Consider the following 9347-nt stretch of genomic DNA (forward strand, 5'->3'; position numbering starts at 1 on the left):
GAATTTTTTTTATTTCTCTTCAGATGATTCATCTTTCCTCTTTTCAAAATTTGTTCATGTTTAAGATATCCTTTTTATCCTTTTTTTTGTGTTTCGTTAGACGTTAAATCTGGTGTTTTTTCCTTAGATGTTTTCTTTTTTCTCTTTTTTTTATGGTGTCACCAAAGATACAAGATCAACATCCTTTTTCTCATCTACATCTTTGATGATGATTTTTTTCATTCACTATTTTTTTTCTTGCTAAAATCAAACTTGATCTTAAGATTCTTGATATTGACATGTTGAGGAGTTGACGAAGTTCCAGTTTCTTCTTGTTTTTCTACTTGGTGTTTTTGCTTCTTTGTTTTTTCTTTTAATGCTAGGTTTCTCGTTATCACTCTCCGTTTATTCTTTATCTGATTACATCCAGTGCTAATATATTAGGTATGCATAACATAGATGTGCATTCATTTATAGAATATGCACATTTTCAAAAAAAAGTCATAAAATGACCATTCATATTCTCTTCTACAATTTTTTAACTATTAAATTGACTATGTTTTTTTTATCTTCTTCTACTTGAACAACCATATCTTCATTGTGCAGCACAATGAGTTGGTTGTTATGGATTTCAAGATCATCATGTTGAAGCAAACTTGGGTTGTTTAGATCATTTTCTGTTAATCCTTTAATCTTTTGTTTGTCACACCTTGTTACTTTAACTGCATTTTAAAATTATTCTTACAAATTATTTTATATCTTTGAATAATATATAAATGTAAAACGATTAAATAACGTACATATAATATGTATGTTTAAGAATATTCCTCTATTTGGATTTTTTTTAATCTTTTGTTCATCTATCACTATTTAGATCATTAGATTTGCATTAAATTAGTAATATTTCATAAATAATTTACTATAACAATTACTGAATCAGTAATGAAAAATGTAAAATAAATTTTCGCACATTAGAGTTAATGATATAACAAGTGTACTTTTATTAAAGTATAAAATCTTCTAAGAAACAATATACATTCATTTATGACAACTTTATAATGACACATCAAATACAAAACAATAAACACTACAAGAAAAACGCGATTTTTCTAGGGAAGGATTTCGTTGTGAAAAGCTAAAATTCTGTTGCAAAGGTCGAATAGCGATGGAATTTGCGACAACTAAGTTCCCCCTCAAAAAACTCTATAGTGAGTGTTCGCTAGGGAAACAATCATTCCTTCGCAATTGTAACAACTGAATCACATCCGTCGTAGATGGTACTCCGTCAGGTATTCCGTAGTTGGATTCCATCACAAAATCAATGGTAGTTATTCCATCACAAATTCCATTGTAGTTAATCCCTAGAAAAATCCGTTGTGATGATTCGCTAGCAAATTCTGTGGTGGTGAATCCCTAGTAAATTCTGTGGTGGTCATTCCCTAGTAAATTCCATGGTGATGATTCCCTAGCAAATTCTGTGGTGATGAATCCCTAGCAAATTGTCTGGTAGTGAATCCCTACTAAATTTGTGGTGGTCAATCCCTAGTAAATTCCATGGTGGTGATTCCCTAGCAAATTTCGGCGTGATGAATCCCTAGCAAATTCCGTTCGATGACTTCCTAACAAATTCTGTGGTTATGAACCCCTAGCAATTTTTGTGGGGTATATTATATATGAGATTCCATATGGACCAATGGAAAATTGATCTATAAATTAGATCCAAATTATTTTGTGGTAATATATGAAAAACAAAAATAACAAAAAAATCAAAACCATTATATGATAAAATAATACAATAATTATTTATTACATGGAAAAAAGAAAGTTGCTAATCTAAAATAAATGTCAACACTAATAATAAGACCTACTTAGTGTTGTTGTTTTGTAAAGTCATTAATAAGATCCAATGCCATTTGAAGTTATTTTTCAAGATGCCCGACCCTTGCTTTGTTTTCTTCTTGTTGGTCCTTCATCATTTCTTAAGCTCTTCGTTTTGCTCTTTTTGTTTAGCATCAAGCTCCCTCATTTCTTCTATTTCATCATTTTTATCCAGAATGTAAGATACATCCATTTTACCATTCCTATTGGGAACCGCATTTGCAAAAGAGCCTAATCCATAAAGTCTTCTTTTTTTGTCATGACCACCAACAACATCATAAAATAGCTTGTCCTCCTAAAATTCAGCATCTTCAGGTTCCAACTCTTCCCGTTTTTCTGTATAGACTGCCTATAAAATAAAAATAATATAAGTTAAAAGATATCAAAGTTATGAATGATATTACGCACTACCTACAATATAAAAGTTTAACACTGAAATGAATATTACATGAATTTGTCTATCTTTTTACATTTCTGAAAGTGACTTTATTGTGCTTCTTCGTGTGTGCATACATGGACAATTCTGTACGGGGTGGATCACGTCCTAATTTCCTCTTCTGCATAAATACCATAAAATGTCAAATATATAGATACACATATATAAACGTTGATGTACCATTAAAAAAAATTACCAAATCAGAAGCTATCTTCAAATGACTTGCGGATCCAGCGTTATGTGTAGTTTTTGCTACTCCATCAGCGACACCATTACGCATATTTTTCTTGTTCTGCTCGGAATTTAGCTTGTATTCATTTGTATTCCATTTTAGTTGCCAGGAGTTCAAGAGTTCCTATGGAATATGAGCAGGTTTAAAGCCATGTTTGTTTCTTTTTGGGTTCCGCATGTTGAAGAGATATTGTCCATAACTTTGTGCCGCTTTCCTTGCCCTAGCTTGCCTCACCAGCGAGTCTATTGTTTCATCCCAACAACATTTTTTCTACAAATGAACAATATAAACATAATTTTAAATGTAAATATTTACCAAACAATAATTTATCACATATAGTTAACTACCTGAAACTCCTCCCAATATAATTCGCGCATTTCTTTGGTTACTTTTCCCTAAGCATACCCTTGTGGATCTACTCTTTGTAAATAGGACCAACTAATAAAGCGTGCACAAGGGCCTGGGGGCATGAGCCAACAAGTAATCATGTGATGGGTTAAGTTTTTAATTGATATGTACGTGTAAACCAAAAGGTTATACATAGAAAAAATTGTAAGATATGATTGGTAACTCACGTTTTTTCCAAACATGAACAGTTAAATGTCCATCTGGTCCACAATCTTCATAGGAATTGTTTTAACCTTCTACATTTTCCACTACCAATCCATTCATGGTTGGTTGTGTTGGTGATAGGGTAGATTCTGGTATAAGTGTTGTTGATGGGGTATATTCTGGGGTGAGTGTTCAGATATATGTATATGTTGAGGATGTGGTAGTTCCTTTACTTAAGGAGGATGTGGTAATTACTGTAGTTGTGGAGGATGGTAGTGTAGATGTGGGTTTTAAGGTTTTGGTTGTAGATATAGGTGTTGATGATGTGGTAGTGGAGGTTGGTGTTGAGGATGGTTTAGATAATGTAGGTGCTGAAGTTTTGGTTATTGATGTAAGTGTTGAGGATTGCATTGTTCTAGTTTCTGAACTTTTAGATGTATTTGCTGAGGATGGTGTGGATATTGTAAATGATGCTGAGGAAGTGGTAGTCATGGTTGGTGTTAATGATTTAGGTTTAGGGGTTTTGTTGGTAGATGTTATAGGTGCATTAGATGTGGTTGTTGGTATTGGGAAGACTATTTCTTCATCTTGTAATTATATGCTTAAGAATTTTGCAGTTGAATTCCGGTTCTGGTTCAAAACCTATGGTGCAATTAATTTAGTTGGATTCACACAGGATGCTCATTTTTCTTTCAAGTTCGATATCTTTCTTGCTTAAAAATAAACAAGAAACTATAGTCAATACCAATGTATTAAAGATGATAAACTACTGATGAGCAAAGAGAACAAACAAACAATAAAAATAAATTATAGATAAAGACATTACTACGCATGCAAACTATTGAATACAATCAAAACCAATTTACTTGGAACTTAAAATGATAATATATATATATATATATATATATATATATATATATATATATATATATATATATATATATATATATATATATATATATAATATGAAGATGATCAGAGAACAAGAAACGATGATCACGAAAATAGTAAATTAAATAAAAATAAATTTTAGATGAGTGATAACCTATGTCGCCAAAGTGAGTGCACAAACGTACTGAACAAAGATTTTGATTAATTAGCCGCCGGAGATGATGATTATAGAAAATCTAAACCCTATTTCTAATCAGTAAACATACCCTAATATGCAACCTGAACGTGTGTAGGTTGGATGGAAAGGAATTGAGAAATATTTTGAAGCTCTGCTAATGAAAAATTCGAACTGTGCTAATTAGCGCTAAATATTTAGTAATTCATATTTATTAAAGTAGTTCTAGATTGATGTATATATATATATATATATATATATATATATATATATATATATATATATATATATATATAGCATCAAGAAACATAAACTAATGAGGCATTCATAACGTATTTTTAATTTCAAAATATAAATGATAATTAAATAACAATAAACTATACATCTTTATGATGTTATATTTAAACAAAAATTTATATATAAAAGGCATACGAGCCATGTCAATAAGGTAGTTGCTTATAGTGTCATGGTATACCCATGCATGTATGGCATATATGTCACTGGTCAACATGGTAGATGCTTATAATGTCAAGGTAACACACATAGATGACATACAGGTCATTGGTCAAGTTGGTAGTCTCTTATAGTGTCATGGTAACACCCATGGATGACATATGGGTCACTAGTCAACACGGCAGATGCTTATAGTGTTATGGTAACAATACATGACATACGAGTCATTGGTCAACATGGTAGATGCTTATAGTGTCATGATAACACCCATGGATGACATACAAGTCATTGGTCAACATGGTAGTTGCTTATAGTGTCACGGTAACACCCATGGGTGACATAGAGGTCATTGGCCAACATGGTAGTTTATTATAGTGTCATCGTATACCCATGGACAACATACGGGTCATTGGTCAACATGGTAGTTGCTTCTAGTGTCATGGTAACACCCATGGATGACATACGGGTCATTGGTCAACATGATAGTTGCTTTTAGTGTCATGGTATACCCATGGATGACATACGAGTCATTAGTCAACATGGTAGATGCTTATGGTGTCATGGTCACACCAATGGATGACATACAGGTCATTGGTCAACATGACAGTTGCTTATAGTGTCATGGTATACCCATGGATGACATATGGGTCATTAGTCAACATGGTAGTTGCTTATAGTGTCATGGTATACCCATGGATGACATATGGGTCATTGGTCAACATGGTAGTTGCTTATAGTGTCGTGGTATACGCATGGATGACATACGGGTCATTGGTCAACATGGTATTGCATATAGTGTCATGGTAACACCCATGGATGACATACGAGTCATTGGTCAACATGGTAAGTGCTTAAAGTGTCATGGTAACACCCATGGATGACATACGAGTCATTGGTCAACATGGTAAGTGCTTAAAGTGTCTTGGTAACACCCATGGATTATATACGAGTCATTGGTCAACATGGTAGGTGCTTATAGTGTCATGGTAACACCCATGGATGATATACGGGTCATTGGTCAACATGGTAGATACTTATAGTGTCTTGGTAACATGCATGGATGACATACAGGTCGTTGGTCAACATGGTAGTTTCTTATAGTGTCATTGTAATACCCATGGATGACATACGGGTCATTGGTCAACATGGTAATTTCTTATAGTGTCATGGTATACCCATGGATGACGTACGGGTCATTGGTCAACATGGTAGTTGCTTATAGTGTCATGGTAACACCCATGGATGACATGGGGGTCATTGGTCAACATGGTAGTTGCTTATAGTGTCTTGGTATACCCATGGATGACATATGGGTCATTGGTCAACATGGTAGATGCTTATAGTGTCATGGTAACACCCATGGATTACATACGAGCCATTTTTCAACATGGTAGTTGCTTAGAGTGTCCTGGTAACACCCATAGATGACATACGGGTCATTGGTCAACATGGTAGTTGCTTATAGTGTCATGGTAACACCCATGGATGTTATACGGGTCATTGGTCAACATGGTAGTTGCTTATAGTGTCATGGTATACCCATGGATGACATACATGTCATTGGTCAACATGGTAGTTGCTTATAGTGTCGTGGTAACACCCATTGATGACATACTGGTCATTGGTCAACATGATAGATGCTTATAGTGTCATGGTAACATGCATGGATGACATACGACTTGTTGGTTAACATGGTAGTTGCTTATAATGTCAGAGTAGCACCCATGGATGACATACGGGTCATTGGTCAACATGGTAATTTCTTATAGTGTCATGGTATACCCATGGATGACATACGGGTCATTGGTCAACGTGGTAGTTGCTTATAGTGTCATGGTAACACCCATGGGTGACATAGGAGTCATTGGTCAACATGGTAGTTGCTTATAGTGCCTTGGTATACCAATGGATGACATATGGGTCATTGGTCAATATGGTAGATGCTTATAGTGTCATGGTAACACCCATGGATGACATACAGGTCATTTTTCAACATGGTAGTTGCTTATAGTATCATGGTAACACCCATGGATGACATACCGGTCATTGGTCAACATGGTAGTTGCTTATAGTGTCATGGTAACACCCATGGATGTTATATGGGTCATTAGTCAACATGGTAGTTGCTTATAGTGTCATGGTATACCCATGGATGACATACAAGTCATTGGTCAACATGGTAGTTGCTTATAGTGTCATGGTAACACCCATTGATGACATACATGTCATTGGTCAATATGGTAGTTGGTTATAGTGTCATGGTAACACCCATGGATGACATACGGGTCATTGGTCAACATGGTAGATGCTTATAGTCTCATGGTAACACCCATGGATGACATACGGGTCATTAGTCAACATGGTAGATGATTATAGTGTCATGGTAACATGTACCCATGGATAACATATGGGATGCCATATTAATTAGCATAATATTAAGGTCATTCAATTTGAAGAAATGGAAGTTACTTTAGTTTAGCTGGAAGACGCATCTTACTTCTTTCCCGAAGTCGTAGGTTCGAATCCTAATTTCGTCAATAATTTTATTTAAGTTCGTATTTTTCATTTAAATAGCCAAAGTTCCACATTGACCCATAAGTGATCGTTTATGTTATAATCCAGTTTTTTTACATTGAAATATCCAGTTAGGTAATCGTTTATGTTATAATCTAGTTTTTTTACATTGAAATGCTAAAAAAATTATTCAAGATAACATAACCATATATAATAGCAAATGTTTGTTCTTTCCTACTATTAAATACATATAAAATACAATACAACAAAAAGATATATTACCAATTAAAAAACATATCATTCAAACCATATCTTACAAATTCCATTTATCATAATAATAATTCATCTATAGAATAGGAAAATTAATTAAATATACAACATCCCAACTAAGAAACAAACCATACATACCATCATGAACTTGATGATTCCACGAGTTTTATTGGCGGTGCAAATTTCCATAGCTAAATATCTATAAAATTGAACTACTCCTTGTCAACGTTGCTATGGAATATAATTTGGTAACAAATGCCATCACAAATTAATTTAAATAATGAAATGTTGAATTAGGAGTTTCCTTTTTGAATTACCAACATTGTATATAATATTTTAGTTTTATACAAGATTTTTTACATTTTTTAAATTCTTTTTTCTGTTTCCTTTTTGAATTAAGAGTTTTTATACCAAACTGATCACATAATTGATCTAATTTTTTTTTCTCATTGAGTTTTATTCTGATGGTTCAGTTTAATATCATTACACAATGATAAACCTTCTTCGATACAGGTTCCTATTAAATTTCCATATGTATATTCTTCATAAGGAATAATAGAATTTGAATTTCTTAATTTTTGTTTTTAACTCTATCAGTAAATAAATTTTGTAATCCATCACTAAATTTTGATTTCCAGTATACACTATTAAAATCTCTTAATTCCATAACTCTAATTAGAAAAGTATCTTTATACCATCTAATATATGTAAGTGTTCTACACCTTAGTCCATTTAATAATCATAAGATATTTTCATAATTATCTAACAATCTCCCAATAAAATGTTCAATTATATTTACTAATAGAGTATACACTCCTTTTGATATTGTAATTCCATCTTTTGTTTTCGCTGTATTTAATATTCATTGTTGATCTTGGATACTTAAATAATTATCGAACCATCCTATTAATTGGCTTGTAAATCCTCCTATTATTATATTAACAATTTCTTATCATCATTTCCATAATTTTCTAGCAATTATGCTATACATCATCATTCTATGTGGCATACTATATATTTATCTTTCTATGTAACCATCTAAATTCCATTCATAATTTTTTTTTCCATTATTACTATTATTTAATATATATATAGTTGCTCTTCATGAAGAACATCTTGTGCAGTTGGCCTAGGGCAATAATACATTCTCTGGATCGGTTTTTTGGCATATTTATCCAGTTTATTAATTTAGATATTTTGGAATGAGGCAATGATTGCTATGAGATCTAAACATCTGAATTGTGTTTTTGGGCCTAATAATCTTGGTAAAAATATTGTATTATGTATATGACCGATAGATTACATAGGATATATATAAACTACATAATTACGGTTTATATCCTTTTAATTCTAGTCTATATCATAACTGTCTATTATTCCCCCGCAAGCTAAGGCCGGGTAACGACCTGCAGCTTGGACTGTAAGTCAGCAAATCGTTGAGAGGATAAAGGCTTTGTAAAGATGTCTGCAATCTGATCATATGTGGAAATAAATTATACATAAACTTTGCCGACAGCTACTTTTTCTCTAACAAAATGAAAATCAACTTCAACATGTTTTGTACGAGCATGAAAGACATGATTTGCTGACATGTATGTGGCACCCAAGTTGTCACACCACAAAATTGGGACTGATGGCATAGAGACCTTGAGTTCTCTAAGAAGAGCTTCAAGCCAAGTAAGTTCAGCTATAGTTTCAACTAAGGCTTTGTATTCTGATTCTGTTGATGAGTGCGAGACGGTTCGTTGTTTCCTAGCTGATCAAGAGATGAAATTATTCCCAACATATATGGCATACCCCCCGGTGGGTCGACGGTCATCAGGACAACCAGCCTAGTCGGCATCCGAGAAGGCAGTTAAGAAGGATGCATGAGAGTCTGTGTAGGCATGAAGAATCGATCCAAAATCATGTTGAATAAGAAGACCATGAACCGATGTACCCTGAAGATAGTGTAGTATTCGTTTCAC

The sequence above is a fragment of the Lactuca sativa genome, chromosome 4 (genome assembly GCF_002870075.4).
Source record: "Lactuca sativa cultivar Salinas chromosome 4, Lsat_Salinas_v11, whole genome shotgun sequence".
Taxonomy (NCBI): domain Eukaryota; kingdom Viridiplantae; phylum Streptophyta; class Magnoliopsida; order Asterales; family Asteraceae; genus Lactuca; species Lactuca sativa.